This window comes from Betta splendens, chromosome 12 (assembly GCF_900634795.4).
Source record: "Betta splendens chromosome 12, fBetSpl5.4, whole genome shotgun sequence".
NCBI classification, from domain to species: Eukaryota; Metazoa; Chordata; class Actinopteri; order Anabantiformes; family Osphronemidae; genus Betta; species Betta splendens.
This window is the reverse complement of record NC_040892.2, coordinates 1,640,338-1,662,562: the sequence shown is the minus strand read 5'-3', so window position 1 is coordinate 1,662,562 and position 22,225 is coordinate 1,640,338. Positions and strand designations below refer to the sequence as shown.

General features: G+C 45.1%; 1 protein-coding gene and 1 long non-coding RNA gene across 4 annotated transcripts in view; one reads left to right on the top strand and one right to left on the bottom strand.

The window, feature by feature from the left end:
* Positions 1-22,225, top strand: part of stoml2 (stomatin (EPB72)-like 2) — a 288,761-nt gene that overhangs the window by 92,353 nt on the left and 174,183 nt on the right. The gene's annotated exons all lie outside the window — the stretch shown is intronic.
* LOC114866544 (uncharacterized) lies at positions 2,198-5,627 on the bottom strand. 3 transcript variants are annotated; one of them, XR_008696330.1, is made up of 4 exons: positions 5,488-5,627; positions 5,208-5,285; positions 3,988-4,422; positions 2,198-2,716 (listed from the first exon to the last, which is right to left on the bottom strand). It is a non-coding gene; the product is annotated as an uncharacterized LOC114866544 (long non-coding RNA). The 3 variants fall into 3 exon arrangements; XR_008696329.1 differs by lacking the exon at positions 2,198-2,716 and having other exon boundaries at positions 3,432-4,425; XR_003787717.3 differs by lacking the exon at positions 2,198-2,716 and having other exon boundaries at positions 3,432-4,422.

The window sequence follows — 22,225 nt, the reverse complement described above, 5'->3', positions numbered from 1 at the left end:
CCTTCCTCTATTCACAGTTCCTCAGAGTGCTGTGTGTCATGTAATAAGAGTGTCCACCTCTTGTCCTGGCTGTGTCTGCAGGGACCCTGGAGGTAAAGAGACGGGTGGAGGCGGATGACGTGAGATTGAGGCAACACGTCTGCTCGCTGTCCCTGGGAGACAAATGGGCCGAGGTGCCCCCCTCCCCCCCCCCCCCCCCCCCCCCCCCCCCCCCCCCCCCCGCCCACCAGTGTCCCCAGACAACCACAGATGTTCCCGGACCTCAAGCGACCGGCGTAGTCAACAGGCCCGAGAGACGCGGAGTCACAGCGTGATTAATCACCACACAGGCTGCAGCACGCAGCTCGGCTCCGGCCCAATAATGGGCCGCGGCGCCCGAACCGAGAAAACCACTGACTAACGCAGACGCAAGACAATGAAATGTACGAATCTGTCAGTGGCTTCTCACAACGCTCATAAAAGTGAGGTGGAAGTGTAATCATTAAGAAGAATTACTAGTGCAGAAGTTATCAGAGGAATATGAACCCGCTCAAGCTAGGTGTTAGCGCGTGTTAGCATAACACAGCTCAACCCATGTAATCACACAATTAATCACATTCATGCTCGGAGCAGTGACTCAGATATTGATTTATCCTTTACGTGACCTATTGCACCTGTTGTCAGACACGAAAATGCATCTATAAAAAATTCTAATATAAATGTATTGATTGGGGGAATTTAGTTCTATTTTATCGGTCACATTACTGCAACTCTAGGTTCTTCTAATTGCGATGCTTTGCAACTAAATTACTTTTAATTCATCACTGGATGAACTATATTCTGATGGATTAGTTCAAATATTTTACGCTAACACCAACTAAATTATCACTAACCTTGTGAAAGTAAAACAGTTAATATAAATGGAGATGAAAATATTGCAGGATGAAGTGGTCAAAGGTCAGAGGTCAAGCTCACTTTGAGTTCACATCACTGTGATTTAATTCCTTAAGTATTTGGGGGATTGGGTCCAAGAAATTACAGTCAACATATATAAAATATATTTTGTTAAAAGTCATTGCATTCAAAAAGCAGGCGTTTCTTTGTTTTTGCGGTGAGATGGTGAGATGACGGAGCAGAGGAAGCAGCTGGAGACCTCCTCCCACCAATGCGCCGTACCACAGGCTGATAGAATGATGGCAGAATGGGACAGTGTCACGCAGACCTCCACACTATGCATTTCACGCTCACTTGATGCTCTCACATCCCCTTCAAATGTGCGTGGGCGGTTGATGCCGCTGTCTCATTTCAAGGGGCAGTTCGGGGTCATGGACGCGCCGACAGAATGCTGTGTACTGTACAGTAAGCTGCCGAGTGAACGCCCACTCTGCCGGACCACAATTAGAGGAGGAGGAAACTCACACGTTTCTACGACTCCTTCTATTATTGAACCTTGCTCTTAACGACTGCTGCAGTTCAGCTTTTGTCCTGCTCTCTGTCCAATCATTTTATCTGATGTTTCATCCTCTACTGTGTAACTGAATTCATAAGCAATCACACACCATCCAACTACTGCTACAACCTTTCTATGTTTAGCATCTCACGTAAATAGTTTCATTAATGACTTCATTCAAACTAACTTCAACCAACATATTGAGAATTCTACGCTGTTTTCAACCACCTCTGGTTATGAGTGTGGTCAAATTAGCAAACAACTGGATTTGAAAGGTCTGATTTTCAAAAAGCCAAATTTGTAATTTGACTTTTCACTGCTAAAGGTGGACATGACCCAGAAACTTCATGCAGTGGCATCAGGAGCTGCTCTCGATCTAAACCTGAAACTGTAAAACTGGTTCAAACTGATTCAAGTCTTCTTCTGTTGCAACAGCTTTTTTGGGGGCGGGACAAATAAGAACTTACTTTAAAAAAGACGCAGTTATGTGAAGCCTTCGTCTTCGTTGTTTGCATTCCTCTCTTCTTCAGAGAGAGATGCTCCAAGGAGCATACAGATAATTAACTAAGCTCAGCTATTACTTACATAACCTCTATTCTTATCAGCTTCTGTACCTGCCATATTCTCCAGAGGGTGTTGAAAACCTAGTGTTGTGAGATGACGGCGGATCGTCTGACAAAACAAACAAGCCGCAGAGAGCAGAGCGGAGCCGCACCTGTAATTGATGGTTCAGCGACGGCTCATTATCCCTTTATTGAGTTACGTAAACGATGCTGAGGAGACGAGTTGTAACTCAGAGAACCTCCGCGTCCATTTGTTCCCGCCGACACAAACCACAGTCATTCAGATGCAAATGCTTCCGAGCGCAGGACGGCCCTTTCAGTCTAATGCTGCTCCTTTCATCCTCGCCGTCGTTCTGCAGCCCCGCGTTCGTCAAAGAGATGCTTCCACCACACGTTTAAATGGAAAATACAGCGCGTTGCCTTTTTATTTTTTATTGGACACGTGTTTCATGTTTTTAGGACTTCTCAAGAGAATCAGTCAAGGAGAAGACAAAAGAAAACCTCACCCGCCTCCCTGGAGCTTTACACCTTGGAGATGTATGGGAGCGTCTTTGTTGTCGAGGTTGAGGTCAAATGTCTTAATCGGAACATGAGCCTCAGATCCGTCATCAGAGCTGGGCGTTCCCGGCGACACCCACGCCTGCAGTGACACCGGCTTCCTGTCGCTCTCTAAGTGCTGCAAATGAAAAATGGAAGGCGTCCACGCAGAGCTAAACAAACGGAGCTGGCGTTGGAGAGAGAAAGCACCAGTCAGCACAAAGCACAGTGAGTCCTGTCAGGTCACTGCAGATGCGTGTTTGACAGATAAAAGGTCAACGCGACCGAGCTCCTGCTCGAGATGAGTGACTCCAACAAGCGCAGGTCGCACTCAGTGAAAAAGTGAGCGTGTCGCAGGAAAAGAGATAAAAACGGGGACAAGGACGGAGGAGGAGCCCTTGTGTTCACATTCAAACAACACCGAATCCATCTCAACGCCAGACTCGCGCCTTCAACCGATTAGCTCCTCTCAGATAGTGATGACAAACTGTGTGCGCTGCCATAAAGTCTCTCATTTAATGTGAATGATTAGGCCCAGAGCATCTTTAAGGGGAAGTGAGGAGGGTCTGTGACGTGGAGGCAGGATGCACCTTCCCCCAAATGCTTCAAACCAACCAGAGGGACAGATCACTATCACTTCAACTGTCTCCAAATGACAGATGCTATCTGCAGCCGGGGCGACATAATTGAAAGAAAAAAAAAAGATAAATCTGGAGTTGGCAAAAGCAAAGCCTTCCCTTCAGTTATCCATTTTCCATCAGAAGCGTTTGTTGTTGTTTTTCCTCCTTAAGATAAAAGGACTGTGAAGCTGTCGATTTGACCCCTGGAGGCAGTTATTGTGTGGAAAATGACTCAGCATCTTAATAACATAACACAGCGCTAAGTGAAACCAGTATATTTATATGTTTGTCCATGAATACAATAATAAAGAAACTAATGCCACTTAGCTTCAGTTAATTATACAATCAGCCTTTCCTTTTGCATTTAGCGCCGGTGGATGCGCGAGCTCGGCGTGTTTTGAAGGTAAAGAGCACAGAACGCTGCATGTGGGCGCAGAAAATGGCCACACTTTGACGTTGTGATCATTGACTGCTGCGTTATGGCCGTCAGCTGCTCCACAGCTACAGTAAGTGGTCATATTCATGCGTCGGCCACACCACTCTTTGTTACCTTATATTATATAGTTATGGCTTTTATAGGTGACATTACTTCTTAATGCCCGTGTTCTATTACCCTGAACCCATAAACATGAACATAATCTTTCTCTAAACTAAACCAATGGTTTTTGTGGCCACATTAATAATACATGTTGTTATTTGTTTGTGGGCAACCAGTCACCTGATCATGACAGCTGTTAGCAGTGAGGTCAATAAAGCTCCTATTTACTTGGGTTTTTTGTGGCTTAATCATTCAGAACCAAACACCAAAACACAGAATACGTCAAAGTGACCGACTAACCTGGAGCTCCAATTAACAGACCGCTGCCAGCGTCTGATAAAAGACGTGGAGTCAAAGGTCCCGCGTGTCCCGCGGGCGTCTTCTTCTAGCTCTTCTCCTCCTTTGCCTCCTTCGACACGTGTGCCACACATAACGCGACATCTTCTCAGGGAGCGTGATCAATTTCACGGTCGTCTGCGGAGTTCTCAGCGAGGAAGTGGGTCGGAGGCGCGCGATAGCATCAGGCGGCGCCGTCCTCACCCACGCGTGCTTCGTCTAATCGGCCTCCAGCTGCATCCAGCCAGATGAAGGGAACCCTGTTGACTCCTAATCTGTGTCGCCCGTGATCCAGTCCCACCTCGGCAGCACACGCGCCACTGGGCGCAGGCGGGAGAGACGAGGATGCGTTTGTTTTCCTCTTGTCATGGTGGAGGTTAATGGAAGCAGAGGCATGAACTGCTTGAGGAAACGGAGGACAGAATGTTTGGTTTCACTTTGTGCACGCGGCCGTTTCCTCTGTCAGCTCCTCTGCTGTCCTCCTCCAACAAGCCTCTGCTTAGGATTTTTCTGTTTTGCCCTGTTTTCAGTCTCCACAGGAAAGTCAACACTGACTTTTTGATCGTTCTGTATTAATGGCCTCCACTAAGAACACATTAGAATGAAGGAGCTGAACCTAATGACTGGCTTGCTTACTCAGACTGTTGTGTATAACCTTGTGTAGCTATGAATGCGCATGGCGGGGGTGGTGACAACTATTTAAACAAATTATTTAAACAAATTTGATGAATATGTCGTATTCACTCGCACCGCTTCCAGTGTTTCACAGCTCTGTAATGAAAAGCTTGGCGAGCTGATCACCACGTTCTCCAACTTTGCTCTTCAGATGAATTGTTTAATCATGAATTAGGCAACGTAGAACATTAAAAGCTTTTTAAACATGCTTCGTTTGCTTGACGCCATTTCATCGGTGCCCAATTAACATGTTGTCTTTGTATTTGTGTGTGTACTGTAGTTGCTCATTATGTGCATTATGTCTGTTTTGCATTTAACATGACTTGATTATTTTCCTCTATGGTACAATTTCAACACAGTAAAACACTTAAAAGAAGAAAAAGACTCACATTTCAGTCTAATAAAAAACATGCACTATGGCAGATAAACATATCTGCTTATTAAAGGTTGAAGCAGAAACCTTTGCAGAACACAGTTACTTGGAAAAGCTGTAATGCTTTGACACCTACCTCAGCTTTGTTGGAGACACGGACGTCCGTCTGTGGCCTCTTTCAACTGGAAAATGTTACAAACTGTGCACAGACGCACTGACCAGGAAAACAGAACAGAATGGATTTAATTAAGGAAATTAAACTAGACAAAGTACAAAATCACGGTAGCAGCGTAGGTCTGACAACAAAACCACTGCATGACAGGAGAACAGCCTAGAACACAGTGGGAACTAAGAATCACGCAGGCACAAGAACTTGGGAACAAAATACATAATCAGGAGCTACTGAGAAAACAAACCTGGAAATGAAACGTTGATGACATGACGTCACTACAGGAATAAAAACACCACAACTGGACAAACTATAACCACAAGAGAGCAAGTAGAAACAGAGTCCTCACATATTGGGACAGGAAACAGAAAACAGGGACAGGAAGTGACGTCACAGATACAGTACATACACCAGACAAGACAGACGCCACAGCGCCCCCAAAGGGCGGAGGCTGCACTGCAGCAGCTCTCTGCACCAGCTTTGACCAGTTGTGTTCAGTCAGTCAGAAGCTACTGTAGCTGATACCAGCAGTGAGAGCTGGACTACGAGCAGGACGGTGACACCCCTGCTTTAATCAAGCATCTGTGGGAAGATGTGTAAGTCCAAGCCTCATCTCACAACTCACAGGAGTTCTGTAAAGGAGGCGATCTACAACATAGTGTTTGCCTGGTCACGAGGAAACTGACAGGTATTACTGGTTTGAATTAATGTTGGCACAAGTGTAAAAAGAATAAAGTGTAAAGAAACACAATACGACTGGGTTTCACTAACAATATTGAATCAAATAACTATAACATTATTTTTCTGCAGCTAAAAATTAATTTTCAAATAACACAAAGCTTCCTCTGGCAAAAAGCAGAAGCCAGCTTCCTCTAACAGAAAGCAGAAGCCAGCTTCCTCTAACAGAAAGCAGAAGCCAGCTTCCTCTAACAGAAAGCAGAAGCCAGCTTCCTCTAACAGAAAGCAGAAGCCAGCTTCCTCTAACAGAAAGCAGAAGCCAGCTTCCTCTAACAGAAAGCAGAAGCCAGCTTCAGGCAGCCGTGTGAAACCTCAGCTCATTAAGCGTTGGAGCTCGGCCTCTCCTCCTCCATCCCTCATTGCTTTCTCCTGCTCAGTCTATCTTTGCCTCACTTCGTCCCCAAACTATAATCTGCTCTTCTTCCTCGCGTCCTTTTTCAGGAAGCCCATGGTAACGTGACCCATCTAATGCTGAATAAAGACGACAGATCCCTGGAAGTGGCTGTTCAAACATACTAAAGATAGAAAGTGTATGAAAAGGATGCGGCGGGGACTCACGCAGCTTCATGAGCCATCAGACAACGTGGCACGCAGCAGGTTGACTGGGTCCTGATGACAGCTCAGCAGCCAGTGGCTAAAGGGCCTTCACTTCATATATTCACTCCTTCAAACAGCTAAAACACATTATGGCTGAGTAATATGCCAGATATGCTCCTTATGGACATACAGCAAATTGAAATTCACGGCACAGAAAATTCTATTTCAGTCTTTTTCATCCAAGTACAAAGCACTGGGTATTACATCATATTAAAGTATTACAGATCAGCTCCTATAAATGACATTATGACCGTGCAAATTCTAATGATATGCTTCTTACAATTTGCTACATGTAAAAGAGATCTAATGCTTCCAATATGTCTAAAACACCTTTGTCCGAAAAGATAAGACACGATAATGTTCAGACATTGCATTTAGCATGTCCTGATCCTGACGTTTGTCTGTCTTAAAATGTTAAGACAGTTTAGATTTTCACGATATCTCCTCAAATGACCCGTGCGTTGCTCTGACGAACAGGAGGAGTTTGAATCCAGAAAGGAGGATGTAAGAAATCCGGCTAAAAGCCTTGATTTTCATGACATTCTGTGTATTGAGTGCTCTTGAAAACGAGGACTGAACATTCACGCGAGCGGCGTTTCCTTGGATCTGCTGCACGATCAAGACGCCAGCGTTTAAACTGCTCGTGGCGTGTTTTTCTTACATAACTGTGCCGCGGCTGCAGCTTGACATCTGATTTACTGCGCGCGCCACATAAAGTCAGAGAATTCACTCCAGAGAAGGAGTGACAGGATGAAGAACGATCCAGATGCATGTGATCTATGTGCAGATGCAGAAGTAAATAAGACGTATGACGCGTCACTCGCCCACTCCTACATCAACATTAAGAAAAAATATGAGCGAATGAAATCAAGTGTAATATCATAAAGGCCTCTTATGCCTCATGGATTAATATTGGGTTCTATTGTTGATTTGAATATGTGTTCTGGACTGAAGGTGAGCTTTATACCAGCTGGATAGTTTATTTTTATACCAGAACTAAATGATGCATAGAAATAAAGGTCTGAATGGAAACACATGGCTTTGGAGTAAAGAATAAGATCGTCAGCAAAAGGCGTTTGTGTTGTGTTTTATGTCGAGCGCGTAACGAGATTACCTTCTAGTGTTAACAGCACATTCAGCACTGGGCTCCTCTGATTTACTGAACGCCTGTTATCTCCACTGTAAACAGTCAGGAACGCTATTGTGACGATGAGGTTGGAAGGAAACAGGAGGAGGGTGGGTGATACTGTACACACACTGTGTGTGTGTGTGTGTGTGTGTGTGTGTGTGTGTGTGTGTGTGTGTGTGTGTGTGTGTGTGTGTGTGTGTGTGCGTGCGTGCGTGCATCCATGCGTGTGTGTGTGTGTGTGTGTGTGTGCGTGCGTGCGTGCGTGCGTGCATCCATGTGTGTGTGTGTGTGTGTGTGTGTGTGTGTGTGTGTGTGTGTGTGTCTCCGTGCCAATTTACAGGATCAAAGTTTGACCTGTTTTGTTGCTGCACTTCGGTGCCCTTAGGGTAAAAATGTGAATCTTCATTAAGTCAAACGCTGTTGCTCTGTTTTTTTGGCCGGCCTCTCTGTTGAATAAAGCAGAAGCATAACTTTCCCAAATCATCCTGACTTTTATTGTTTCTTTAGACTTTATGGGCGTTTATGGACTCTCAGATTAAGAGTGCCGTGGCCGTTGGGTTTGGTGGGACGTGGATGCTTACTCAGCATAACGTTAAGCACGGGGTAATTAATCATGCAAATAACTCCAGTGACTGAATGACGGCCTCGTGCCTCCAGGCATGTTGTGTCTGGATGGCTGTAATCAAGTCGTGGACAGAAAATCAAACTCGTTTCTATTCAGTTGTCTGACATGTGCGTCCAGAATGGATGAAGGAAGACAAACTATCATGAATCAGAATATTAATTTTTTTTGCATGCGACGTGAAGAACCATGAAGACAAATCAAATGTGTGACATGGGAAAGGAAATGTGCTCCATAAAGATCATTTTAATATGTTTTTAATAAGACTCAGCGACTGGGATGTTTGGCAACACATCTGTTTTAGGGGCGGCTTTGCTTCGGGGGAGACAGCACAGAGATTCATCTAATCAAGTTGCTGTGAGTTATATAATTTCCTCGCTCATACATTTCTCACTGTTCTTGTTACATTGCTTCTTTATTTATTTCGCTGCAATCCTTGAACCTTTTTCACCTTCACATTTATTCCGACTCTTACGTTCTCTCCTTTTTAAACTGTGTGTGAATATCTGAATACAAACATATCAAAAGGAAAGTATTCAAATTAAAAAGTGACACAATGTATAAGCAGGGTTTTTTTTCAATGAGAAAGTGAAAGTTTCGAGCAGAAACTGTGCCCACAGTTTTTAATTAAGACGTGAGTGAGTGTGCAGTGATTGCCTTTGTGATATGGGCGTGCAGAAACATCATTTCCTTTCAGACGGTCCTCAAAGACTCACGGCTGGGAATTTGGCAGCGCTCCTTTTCAATTGCTTCCCTTTTCTGCCCTTTCAGATGTGCTACAACCGCAGTGGCAGTCGCTCCTGTAGGCGAACTACAGGGTGACTTTTGAAGTGGGCCACTATTATTTGGGTTTAATTTGTGGTGGAGTTTAGCCTTGAGGGTGTGCTACGAGTAGAGAGAAGCTTCCTGATGCCCATGTGAGCGGTCTAATAAAAAAACAGAATCATGAGAAAAGAAGATGGGTATGGAGAAGGACAGGGGGGACAATATCCATTTGTTGAGGGAGAGCAGAGCTTGGTATCTGGGCAGGGAATCAATAGGATAAGAGGTTATTAGCTGAGAAATGTCACATGAAACATCGATCATCATCTCCATCGACTGCAGGACCATGTAGACACACAGGGTCAAAGCAGCTTATCAGTCAGCACTGATGGGAAACTCTACAGTGAAGAATAGATGAAGAGGGAAAGTCCACATCCTCTCCGGAAAATGCTTTGCACAGGTCTAATAATGTCACGTATACCAAGAAATACCATTAAAGCACCAAATACTTCATTAAATACTGCATGTTGTGTACAATCTCTTTGACTGGCTGAGCTACATGTACATGTGTTGTCCATAAGGGGTTTTTAAATGACCTCAGAAATATACATCTTTCTGACAGCTTCTACTTCCAAACTGAGATGAATTACAAGATTGTTAAAGCAGAATTAATGACAGATTCTCTTTATTGGAGTGAATACGTGTTCTTACGATTCTCTCAGCATCCAAAGGGCTTTTAAGATAACATATACAGTAAATGTTTCATGTGCACATGCAGTATAATAATATACCAACAGTAAACGTAAGAACTAGTCTTTTAATTGCAAATTGGTGTTTTGCCCTTCAGCAGCTTGATTAGTCTGCAAGCGATGGTGAGTGTGAGTCAAAGGTGTAGTGTGCTGACAAAACAAGCGCACCCCCTCACGTCCGCCCGGCTCTGGAATTCATCTGCAGTCCCTGTGACTCACAGCTGAAAACCGGGGATGCGGCAACCTGCAATCAAATCTCCAGCTCGGGCATGTAGTTAGCGCTGCTCTGGATTCCCCGCCTCAGGATGCGACGAGGGGAAATCTATAACTCATCCCATAAATGGACCTGGCGCGTCGTACAACACGGCCTCATGTAAGAGTTTAGCAGCGTCCTCCGGGTGTTGGGCTCATCCGTTCAATCACAGGCGGCGGACGTGTGCAGCCGGGGCGAAGATAAGAGGAACACGGCGGGAGGAGAACGTCGAGAGCGTGTCTCACTTATTCCTTACGCAAATGAAGGAGTGCATTAGATGAAGGAAGGCGCATGGGAGATGGTGATAAGCACCAGACGAGAGGGGAGCGTTTGCTGAGGATCATTAGAGAGACGAGAGCGTGCAGGGATTCATTAGCATGAGGCGCGGAGGTGAAGTATTGATAAATGCTCCTCGGGACTCGCGACACTGAGACAGTGACACCGAGGCTCACACTGAGACCCAGTGAACTGCACGGGTCCTCCTCCAAGGCCCGGTCCATCCATCAGGCAGGACGGCGCCACGGGACGGGCAGTGCCAGTCACCTTGGACACGGGCGTGGGCCGCGTTCACGCCACACTGGACATTAATGCTCCTCCCTCGCCAGAGGTCAATGACTCGCACAGTCCATCACGTGCACGGACGCGTGCGACTTCACAATCAGGACAGAAGCAGGAAGAGCCGCACTTTAAAGGTGCAGTGTTCTTTACACGCCGCTAATCGCCGTGCGGCGCCGCGGCTAAACGTTCGGATCGCAGCAGTGCAGTCCATTCTTAGACCCCCCCCCACATGCCAAGTATTGGTAAATGTGACAATGAGACCAAGTGAACCGGGCTTTTTACACTGTTTACACATGTTTGCCTTTAAGAGTCCACCAAGACGCGAGGTAAAGGGAGGAGCGAGACCAGACCAGGACCCAAAGCACATCGTCCCACATCTATCAGACACGTCGCTGCTTCTCCCATGACCCTGAGCTGTGCTGCGTGGCTCACGCTGACATTTACTTGTGGTTTCACTGCTCATTGGAATAGAGCAAGAGGATGCAGAGATTGTCAGATTCAGCCAAATGCACCAAAACCCGTTGGACAACATTTGACCGACACCACAGTTCTCCAACGTCTCCACAGCTCTTGTATATTAGTGAGGACTCCCACCAGCTGTGGCCGCTGCACACGGGCTGTGTGTTTCTAGCGTTTGTCCTGTTCCTTTCATTCCATTAAAGACCTGCTGCTCATCGTCTGCCTTCCCTCCTGAACGCTAGCATCGCTAGCACCGCTAGCATCGCTAGCACCGCTAGCATCGCTGTGCTGGCCTGTGCGGTGGGAGGTTCGTGTGAGGAAAGCCGCTCCTTGTTCTGTGAAAATTATCTATTATCTGGACAGGGTGTCGTCCAGACACAGATTATATGACACTAACAGGATGGGCACAGGTGGAGGACACGAGGGGATGGAAATAATAAAGGAAAGGGGCCTCTATTGATTGTGCTCCTTTCAGAGTGGCTGCATTTTTCAGAGCTTCCTCATGACTTGTTAGATCCATTATATGAGGAAGCACTGATACGTGTGGAGTTTTTTATGGGCTTGACAGGTTTTCCTTCTACAATTTTTAAGCTTCCTCAAGATAGATATATTTAAAAAAATAGGTAATGTGTATGCAAATGAGCCAATCACTGGTGCTCTTGTTTTATAAATACGACTGATTTTCTGCATTAATCTGGCCATAAAAGACGACATGGTCCTCATTCAACTGAGGTCAAGCTCAGGCAAACATTATGTGTGGAAGCAAATAAAACACAACCGATTATAATTATTTATGTCTTTATTACACGCATTTATTAAACATTCAAAGCCCTGCTGAATAATGTGGATTTTACAGGTTGGACCGTCATTATCAGCAATAACCTCAAACCTGTGTTTTTAGCCAACCTGCACAACATTTAGGTTTTAGTGAAGTTTTCCTTTTAATGCCTCTGTTGGGGTCTTTCTGCAGTATCTTCACTGGGTTTAGTTGGATCAGTCTGCAACATCCCAAAAGGCAGATTTCCTATTTATAATCTGGGATAGATGGACTCTCGTGGGGTCAGTGTTCGGCCACGTCGTCCCACCATTTTACCTGACTCCAATTATTCTTTATTAAAGTCACCAGTGTTGTGGTTTATATACGCGTTCAGCTATTATGACTGTTAAATTAAGGCGTGAACGATTAGAATTGTTTGTAAGTTACTACCTTAAGCACGTCTTTGCCTGTTTTCATGGCCTAGTTCTGAATCAGATCACATCTTCTCTGACTGTTAATTCAGGAAACCAGGTTGATCTTTACGTGTTTTACTTGTTTTTTTTTAATTCATAACCATAAAACATTGGCACTAATTAGTCAAACAAACAGCAGGTACTTAAATAAACTGCGCGCTACAGATCTGGATGACCTTGTTCAATGGTGCCAGACTTTAGCAGTGACTGATTCTGCTTCCTGCCACCATTATACATGTTGTGTTGTGTACAGTTACTTACTTAAATTAGGCCAATACTGACGTTATCTCATGGCGTTTCATCTTTGTGTTCTAGTAGATATTAAAGGCTGGCTGCACTGGACGGTTTGTCACAGCTGGCATTTTTCTTACATTTTCTATAAATATACAGTACATCAACATCAGCTCAGTGCAATTATCGCATTACTGCCACAATTCACAGAGGTTCCTCCTCCTGTAAGGACATGTGTAAGTATACAGTACGTGACAGCTCTGCAGCATCCAGACATGAAGACGGATGAATGTGAACCTACATGTGACAAGGCATATTCGGTCATATTAAGTTCATTTTCATTTATTTACTTTCCCTCACAGACCAAATTATAATGTGTTTTTGATTCAGGCAAAGTAGGCGATCGATGCCGATTAAGTTTTCCAGCAGCACCTTCACTGTGATCATTTCATGAGTAGGTTTCTGTAACCACTAAGCCACTGCTGCGAGCTCAGACTTTGTTTTATCCGACGGTTTTGGCAAACATCTCTTTCTTATCGACACAGTACATAAACAAGTTGTCAGTCACGTCAGCAGTCTTCGCTAATTAGATTCTTGTGGCTTAATATAATGTTTTGTTTTATGGCCAGTCACATTTGTATTCTGATCGCATTCATCCGAGGTGTTAAACTAAAAACAAAACAATAACCTCACAGCGTTCACGTAGGAGAACTGCATTGTTAGACAGATCTGGGACCCGAGGAGATTACTGTACACTCAGAGGATGATAATGAACTAGAATCACATGAGACTGGTTTAGAAAAGTTTTATAATCTCCCTCAAAGGCGTCGCGGAGCTACTGTAGATCTAAGTATGGTTTTTAGCAGAGTGCAGAGATAAAGCTCTGTCCCAGATTTTGTAGATAAGGATGATAATCGCTATGGAAACGGCAACTGAGTTTTGAATAGAGCTTTTTTTTCTCTGTTGTTTCTTGCTAATGCAGAGTCACGCTCCACCTTCTTGTAATAACTTCATGCTCCTCCACTTGTTCTGTACCTGCAGAAAAAAACATGAACAAGAGTAGTTTTTTTTTTCTGTAAAAGGTTTGGTTTGTTATTAAAATAAATGCAATATTTTGCCTGAATAATATTCTGAAGCAGCAAAGAAAAAGACACTGCCGCTGTTTTGAGTCCACTGGAGATCTTCTGGAGGAAAGTGTGTGTCAAGTAATTCAGTAAGAGCAGTGTTTGATGCGTTCAATTTTCTCCAAGCATCACCTAAGTTGGAAGCTCTCGTTTTTACCAACAACTTCTTTATTTATTTTTGGCAGGAAGGGAAGTCAGGTCAAGGTGTTCCATTAAATGGGAGCAATTTAGAAAAGTGGATTGAGCCTGGCTTTCTGATGGCCCACGTGGCAGAAAGAGCTACAGGGAAAGTGCTTCAGACTGATACTGGCTCCGCAGGGGTCACCTTCGCCGCCACTTCACTGCACGCGAGAAATGCACCTAATAAATAAAGAAACTGATTAATAAAAACCTCTTTAGCAATAATAGAAATGACCACAGTTCTGCTTTTGAGCAGAATGGACTGCGCTGCTGCTCCTGTTAATGTATTAGAACTTCACATTGTGAGAAGGACAAACCAGTCGGCACCGTGTTGACTTCCGATCGCTACTCCTTTATTTCAGCATTTGAAACTACTTTCAGCAACACAGGCATCATTGAATTGACGGCTGCTGCCAAACGTCCGCTGTCTCGTAAAACTGAAGCAAAGCGAAGGATTAAGGGAGATCAGACGGCCCCTTTGACTTGTTTTTAGCTTCTCCTCTTTCCTCCTCCTCGATGCCCTCTTTGAAACATTTTTTATTGATTTCTTTCTTCGTGCTCTCGGCTCTTTGTGCCTGCCACAATTTTACAAAAATTCCCCCAAAGGCAGAACAAAAAAAACCAAAAAAAAGCATTTAATAGCGTGGAACGTGAAGACAACAAACTTTAAGGGGACGTCGTTTCTCATTTCAGACGACCTCAAGGACCCTGGAAAAGGCGTGTGACGCAGACCAGGAAGCGAGTGATCAGCCACTCTTAAGCAGCCGCCGTCCTCCAGGGGTCAAAGCCCCAAAAGATTCCCATGAAACTGAATTCATTTTAGCCTGAACCTTAACCCACCTCCTGAAAAACACCTTTACTGTGCAGCAACTAGAGTGTGGCCGAACCTGTGGACCAGCGTCTTTTCCCCAGTGAAATATAATTAGAACAGTTGGTGTTGTCCAAGACGACCTTTGAGAGCGTGTGAGGACAAAGCCGGAGCAGTGATTGTTTTCTATGGAACGCTGCTCCCACCAGCAGACACTGAAATGAAAAAGACAAAGGTCCAGGTTTAGAAATGTCACCACAGCAGAATGTTTACTGCTGTGAGCTTAAAAGACCCGAGTCATCCGTCACTGGGATATTCTTGATATGGATGAGACTATTAATGACTTCCGCTCAGTTGGAAACTGTGCTTTGTGCAATTAATTGAGACCTGTCAATAGAGACTCGATTAATCGGTGCCGCTCCGCACCTCTGGAAGACTGGAGATAAATCTAATTGCATAAGTGGGATTATGGAAGTCTAGGTAACATTAAAATCAATAAAAAAGAAAAAAAGCACCAACAAAGCAAATGTCCAGCTTCTACAGGCTCACATTGCTCCTCAGAAAATCCATTTAGGGACCTTGGGACACATAATAATTTAAACTAAGGGGATTATTTCCTGCGTGCTGTTCTGTCTGAGATCTACAGTAGCGAGGCCGCATAGGTCAACATGGTTTTTAACGGGCGTCCTGGGAGAGGGGCTGCTGTCCGCTACTGAGGGAAGGCTGTCTGAGAGCACAGCAGGTGGTATGGGAAATCACACTGGGCGTGGACGCATCCAGGCCTCGCTGCAGATAAATGCTGAGTAATCGCAGATCGGTTGCTTGAGGAATGTCTCCATCACGGCACGGGCGGCGCAGGAAGTCGGGCAGTTTTATACGCTCAGCGACAGCTGCATTTGTAGTTAATCACGGCCAGAGTTAATGCAGAGGTGGGGGCTTATGATAAATAGGAGAACCACAAGGCCTGCATGCATAAATGTGCTTTAAGTATGTATAGGGGCATGGGATGAATTACAGCGTGGTAGATGGGGAGGGGTGAGAGGCTGCAGGTACACGGTGGCAGTGAATCCTCCCTCTCACTGGTAACATACCTGCAATCTATCTGATTTAACAGCGGCTGACAGAGCGAGGGGGGGGGGGGGGGGGGGGGTAGGGAGGCAGAGAGGTGGCAGATAGGCAGAAAGGAAAAGGGAAAGTGAGCGTAAGACTGAAGAGAGTCCACTTGGAAGATGCCCGACAGGCGTCGGGGGGGGGGGGGGGGGGGGGGGGGGGGGGGGGTAGTCAGTGGAGCGGAGGAGACGCCGTCCCTTCGTCTGCTCCTCCTGGAGCTGACACTTCTCCTCAAACAAAGGTCACCCCCCACTTCCCAACCAACCCACTGCCACTCACAGGTGGGTTCTTTAACAGCATCTGTCTCTCCTGGACTGCATCGCTTTCATCCTTTCACAGGCACTGACAGAAACAAACACGGGTCCTCTGTCAGTTTCATCCAGTCACAAACGTCTGACCTGCAGTTTGTGGGAATCACATATTACTGTAAGGTTGTGCATGTAATGTCTGACAAACTGAGATCAGAGGTCAAATGTGAAGGTTTCACTTCAAATAACAAACATCTGAACTCTTATCCAGCATTTTGCAAATATTTCTCCTATATTTTCCCTGTTAAAGAGCTGAACATTACGGTTGAATCACGCCTTCATTTCGAAATCATTTGCTTTTTAGAGGCTTTTATTCAAGCACCAGTCTATCTGATGATTTTGGTTTCAGTTTTGTGTCTGTTTAAATTTCTATTCATTTGATTTTTAGTTATATTCATTTTTATGCAAATACATCTGCTATAAATAATATTATGCAAAATCTGTATAAATCAGATGGAATAAATGTAAAAACATTTTTTACTCGATGATAACTACTTAAGATGAGTGATACCGATTCAATTCATTCTGGCATATTTTCTGAATATATGTGTAAGTAAACTGGCAGTGAGCTGTTGATAATGTATGACTTTATCCCTGGAGCCACATGGGTGCGAGGCTAAAACTCAGCAGGACATACTGTATGTTCATACTCTCAGCAGGTTTAACTTCAGAAGTTTGTTTTCATACTTTGTGCAACATATAAATTGAGTTTATGAGTCTCATTAGCGGCTGATCTGCATCAATTACATATTTTACTCAGCATTCAACCTCCTACTTGGACTATTTGACGGCATGTTGTTCACATCACAGAGCCAGATTCACCCACCAGCTTAATGGGTCCACATGCTGGATCAAGCATGAGCAATCTGTTCAATCGCTGACAAAATGCTTGTCTTTGGAATAACATCACCTCCAAATCTGACACCGAGTCTGTGAAGTCTGGTGTTTTGTTTGTGGTTACACAAGGGTCTCCAGGGCCGTTGGTAATGACGGTCACACTTAAACCAAGACATTTATTAATGAGATTTGTCACATGTAAGAGTCAACTTTTGATCATCTGATACAAATCAGACAAGTAGGAGGCAGAATCATAACAGCCACTGAACACGGTGTAACCACCACCAGCAGCAGCAGCAGCAGCAGATCTGTGCAGAGGCCTCAGGAAACAGCTGAGCATCATGGGCCGCGAGGCCACACGTGACCCGAGGCCTGAAGTTAAGCTGCACATGAGCTTAAAGTAAAAAAGTAAACTATTGTATACATGTGTATGGAGGCTACAATAAAAAACGTGCTTTGTGTCATTTCTTAGGTTTTAGTTGCTCAAGGTCTTTAGCTTCCTGACGAGGCAAATGTTTGCTGTGAGTTGGTGCCACTGTATAAAACACAGAAACAAAGCTGCCGTATTGTGCTTTCAAGGACGCTCTGATGATCTAAAGCTGAGCTCGTGTGTTTACTGGCCATCAACCATGCAGGATGGATGACTGCTGTGGACGCACACAGGTTTGGACACACGTCTGGATGAAATCACTCACAACAGCCACAAAGAGACAAACAACCACACCGAGAGACGAAACAATCAAAGGCGACCACACTGTGACACACAGAGACTCAGCCAGGGTAAATTACCAGAGTAACGACAACCGCAACAAGAGATCGCAAGAAAAACATGAGAAACAACCGTAACGTGACACAAAGATCATCACAAAATGAAAAGAAAGAAGAAGCGAGCACTGAGCAACAAAGGACGACCATAAAGATGCCTTCAAGCTGTGCTGTCGCTCGTCTCGGAGCAGCGGGGAGCTTTTACCCGTCCGTGTCCAGAGGCTCATTGTCAAAGCATCTACGGCTCCATGGCAACGCTTGATCCACTGCCACACGGAGGCCGGCGGACGGACAGATCGCAGGACGGGATTTGCATATCGTGCTCTGGTAAATGCTGTGCAGAGCATCCAGCTGACGCGTTCCTGCAGTCGCACACGCACACATCTGCGTCACCAGCTCTGGGCTGGAATCAGAACTGGAGACACTGGAGACGTGTGCTGCTCTGTAGATTCCGCCTTATATATTATGTATTATATTGTGCAAATGCGTGCTGTACCATTCCCCTTCCATCGTGACTATAGTGGTGCACTATGAATACAGAGACACACATATCTGTGGTGAAGCCTGCAGCGGCCTCTCTGACTTCATGGCAGAGCTAATTGCCAGCTGTGTCCCTGAGGTGCTGACATTTCCTCCGTCTTATCAATCATCCTCCTCCTCAGCTCCTCCACATATTTGCCGTGTGTCCTACACGTCTGGAGGTGAAGTCGATGCACGGGTGCGAGCTGCAGCTTCCGGGTCCGGTCCGGTCCCTGTCTGTGCAGCTGCATGGGCGTCTGTGCGCGGGTGCAGAACGCTGCTCTGGCTCGACCCACACCGTCCTCCGCTCCCTCCGCATGGACGATGCCAGTCGCCTCCTCTGGCGTCCTGCGGGCACAGTGGCAGCGACAGATGCCAGGGAGCGAGCACGGAGCAAGACATCCAACGCACAGCGGCAGATCTGAGGAGCGGGAGCGCGGGAGCTTTAACGTCACTGGCTTTAACGGTGCCCTGTGTGGTTGCAGCTGCGTGAGGAGACAGAGAAAAGGCATCAGACACAGAGGGGGAGGAAGGAGGGGATGTGGGAGCTTAGAGTTGATGCCCACAGCGGTAAAATAATTCAAGTATTGCGTCCTTATTTTTTATCCTTCTTTCCCTTTAGAGAGCTGGAATAACTAATAGAATTAGGCATGAATCTCGGGCTGATCTATTTGGTGCGGTGAACCAGAAAAGGGAATCACAGCTGCAGTATGCACTTTGATAAGGAATCCAGAAGGAATAATGAGGACAAAATCAGCCCCAGACACGTAGCACACTTAGCATAGCAGCAGGCTGCCTCCATTAACCATGTCAATACCCCTAATAACAAACAGCTGAAGCACTCTGTGCGTGATCCTGGAATTCAGAGTGGACATTTGGAAGCATTAAGTCTGAGGAATAATTGCATATTTTTCTTTTAGTTTGTTTTTTTTCCTGTTCTTTTGTGATGCACATTAAAACAGAGCGCCTGCGTCTGTTTTAACATCAGAAGCTGCTGCCTCTCAGACCGATGGATTTGGATCCACGTCAGCGGCCGTTTGAACCTATGGAAGCTTCACGCAGCAGAAGGCCTTTCCTCCCTGCTCGCTCTTCTTCGTGGGTTTGCCATCTGCTGCAGTGTAAGACTTAGAGGATGATGTCCACCATCAGCAGCCAAAGGCTAATCAGATGCCTGCGTTATTATGAAGCATGTTTCCTCTCCACTCCTCCTCCCGTAGCTGACGTTATCTAGAACACGAGCTCACACGAAGATTACATTTATTTCCCCACTGCCAGATATCTACAGTATGTGATATTTCCCAGCAGTTTTTTTTCATCCCATCCTACTTTTCCTGTCTGAGCTCTTGCAGGGATGAGCGTAACATGCCAAGACAATGTTTCTGCAGTGTCTTTGTTTTTCCTCACTTCACGCTCTCACGTCTCCTTCCAAGAGCTGAGAGCTAAGCGGTGCAGAGTTGCTGGGGAGTTTACCTGGCACCGGCCAGTAATCGCTACAAAACACCTTCCGCTGAGTCTGTTTGTTGGACTTTGATTCAATCGGCAAGAGGCACAGCTGACGAGCAAAGACTCGTGCCATCGCTGCACAGTTTGGACAAATTCCACCAAAGAAATCCAGCTGAAGGCAACGTTGCACCAAGACGAATCCAATGTAAAACAAGATTAAGGCAAAGTTTAGCTCTCGAAACTTTATTTATTTATTAAATATTTATTTAGAAGATTCGAGTGTGAGCTTGTTGACATTTACAATATGTCAATATCAATTATCGCCCGCTTTCAGTTATTTCCATATTTGCAGTTATGAGGATGTTTTCAAGGATACGTCTAAGCAATATTTGCAATGAGCCTTTACACAACGAGTTGTTTACATAGACAGACAAATCATTAGCAGGTTTGAAATATATGTTTAATAAGTGTAGTGATGCTGAACAGGTCGCCGGGCGTTAGTTCGGTCCAGTGCGTTCACTGACCAGAGCCACGTCTGTGTGGACCTTTGTGTGTTTGCCGTTCTGTGGATGTATATTTTGCTTTTTTTTTGTTTCCCCACTGAATTGCTCTCTGGGTGATTAATATTAATATTGACACTGGTGATAAAAGGATTGTTTTTCCAAGTAATTTCCATCTGCCCTTCAGCAGCCAGCGCGGTGCTAATCCCCATCTCTCTGCAGAGCTCTGCTTGTTCAGGTGATAGCGTTATTTAGGCCAGCTGACACGGCTGGAACCGCTCTGTGTCCAAATATTGGGCGGGTCGTTCCCAAGGTGAGCGGCATCGACGTGGGCAGCATGAAATGGCTGAGGACGCGACCTCTGACCCCATGGGCCTTTTGCTGATCTCCACTTGAAACACAGTTTAAAGTGATGAGGTCAAAATCAGGTTAATCTATTAGAACTGCACTGACTTCTTTTAATATTTTAGTATTTTGTTGTAATAAAATGCATTTGTTAGGTTTATCTTGTTCATATGTTAAGCATCATAAGAATTTCATGGTTAATTTTATTATCTTATTGTCAATTTGTAATGTTTATTTATATATACAAAATTAAAAACAATCATTAATTTACTGGACTTAACATATGAGAAGCTAAAGAGCTAAAGGCTACAGTTTCAATCCTAGGAAACGTTTGTGACTCATTCTTTCAGCCTTTCTCTGATATCCTCTATTTGGTTTTTTATCAAAGCTTGTTTGCAAAGGTAGATTGAGTGGATAGAAACAGATGAGACACATGGAAAAAATAAAACAGCAGCAGCAAACAAAACAGCGGTGAGCAGGGACTTCTGGGCCGACAGTGCACCTGCACCCACCGCAGGTACACACACACACACACACACACACACACACACACTCACGCACGCACGCACGCACGCACGCACACACGCACGCACGCAAACACACACACACACACACACACGCGCACACACGCACACACGCACGCACGCACGCACGCACACACGCACGCACACACGCACGCAAACACAAACACACACGCACACAAACACACACGCACACACACACACACACACACACACACACACACACACACACACACACACACACACACACACACACACACACACACACACAGTCGCATGAGTAAATGTGCACGATCTGCAAACAGGATGTTGCCTTTCTAACAGCTGCAGACTTTTTTATAGTCCAGAAACAAAAAATGTAATTGTTCATATTAGTGTTCTTTACATTTATTTCCCCTTTTTGTTTCCACTTGGTCAAATGGGCAACTGTGTGTTTGAAGCACTTGCTTCAGAACATTTGTTCATTCTAGTTGACTTGAACCTGGACCGAGGACCCTCCCTGCTCTTCTGCACCTTCCCTCTTCATAACGTGACTCCACACAATGTGCAGCTGTTCCCTCTGAGCTCCAGTTCCCGCTTTCACGGCTCTGTGATGTCAGTTCCACAGGAGGAGTCGCCGCTGAGGCCGACAATGAGCGAGAGGCCGATACGACACACGGAGACGGCGGCTGTTAAGATTTCCACGCATATCTGCAGAAAAGCAGGGCTCCTCTGAAGACAAATTGTCTTGAGTGTCTGCTCCTTTAAAGCTGAAAGACTCAGGCAGTGAGAAAAAATACAAATGAAAACGCTGCCTTTGAAATAACAGCGTACATAAATAGATTAATCCCAATCCGTTGTGCCGTTTAGAGGCATTCTTGCAATTATTTTGGAGAAATGGTGACAAAACTTCATCCTCAGTGGAGGCTGAAATGTTTTTATAGTCCACATCCAACATAAAATAGAGTAATCCTAGAATAATATTTGTATACGCGTTGGTTTTTCAGGTCATATTGTTATTGAATTTATTACACTGGATTCTCTTTGGTCTATTTATCCGCCCCGCTGCAAGAAGAGCCTTTCTGGCATCGCCGTGTCCTGTTTAGCATATTTCTGCCAGAGCCACAGGGTCGGCGTTCCTTGATGACACAAAATGCACACATTGGGTTTAATAAATGCTTCATTGTTTATTCTGGGGATTTAGATTTGGTTTATTAG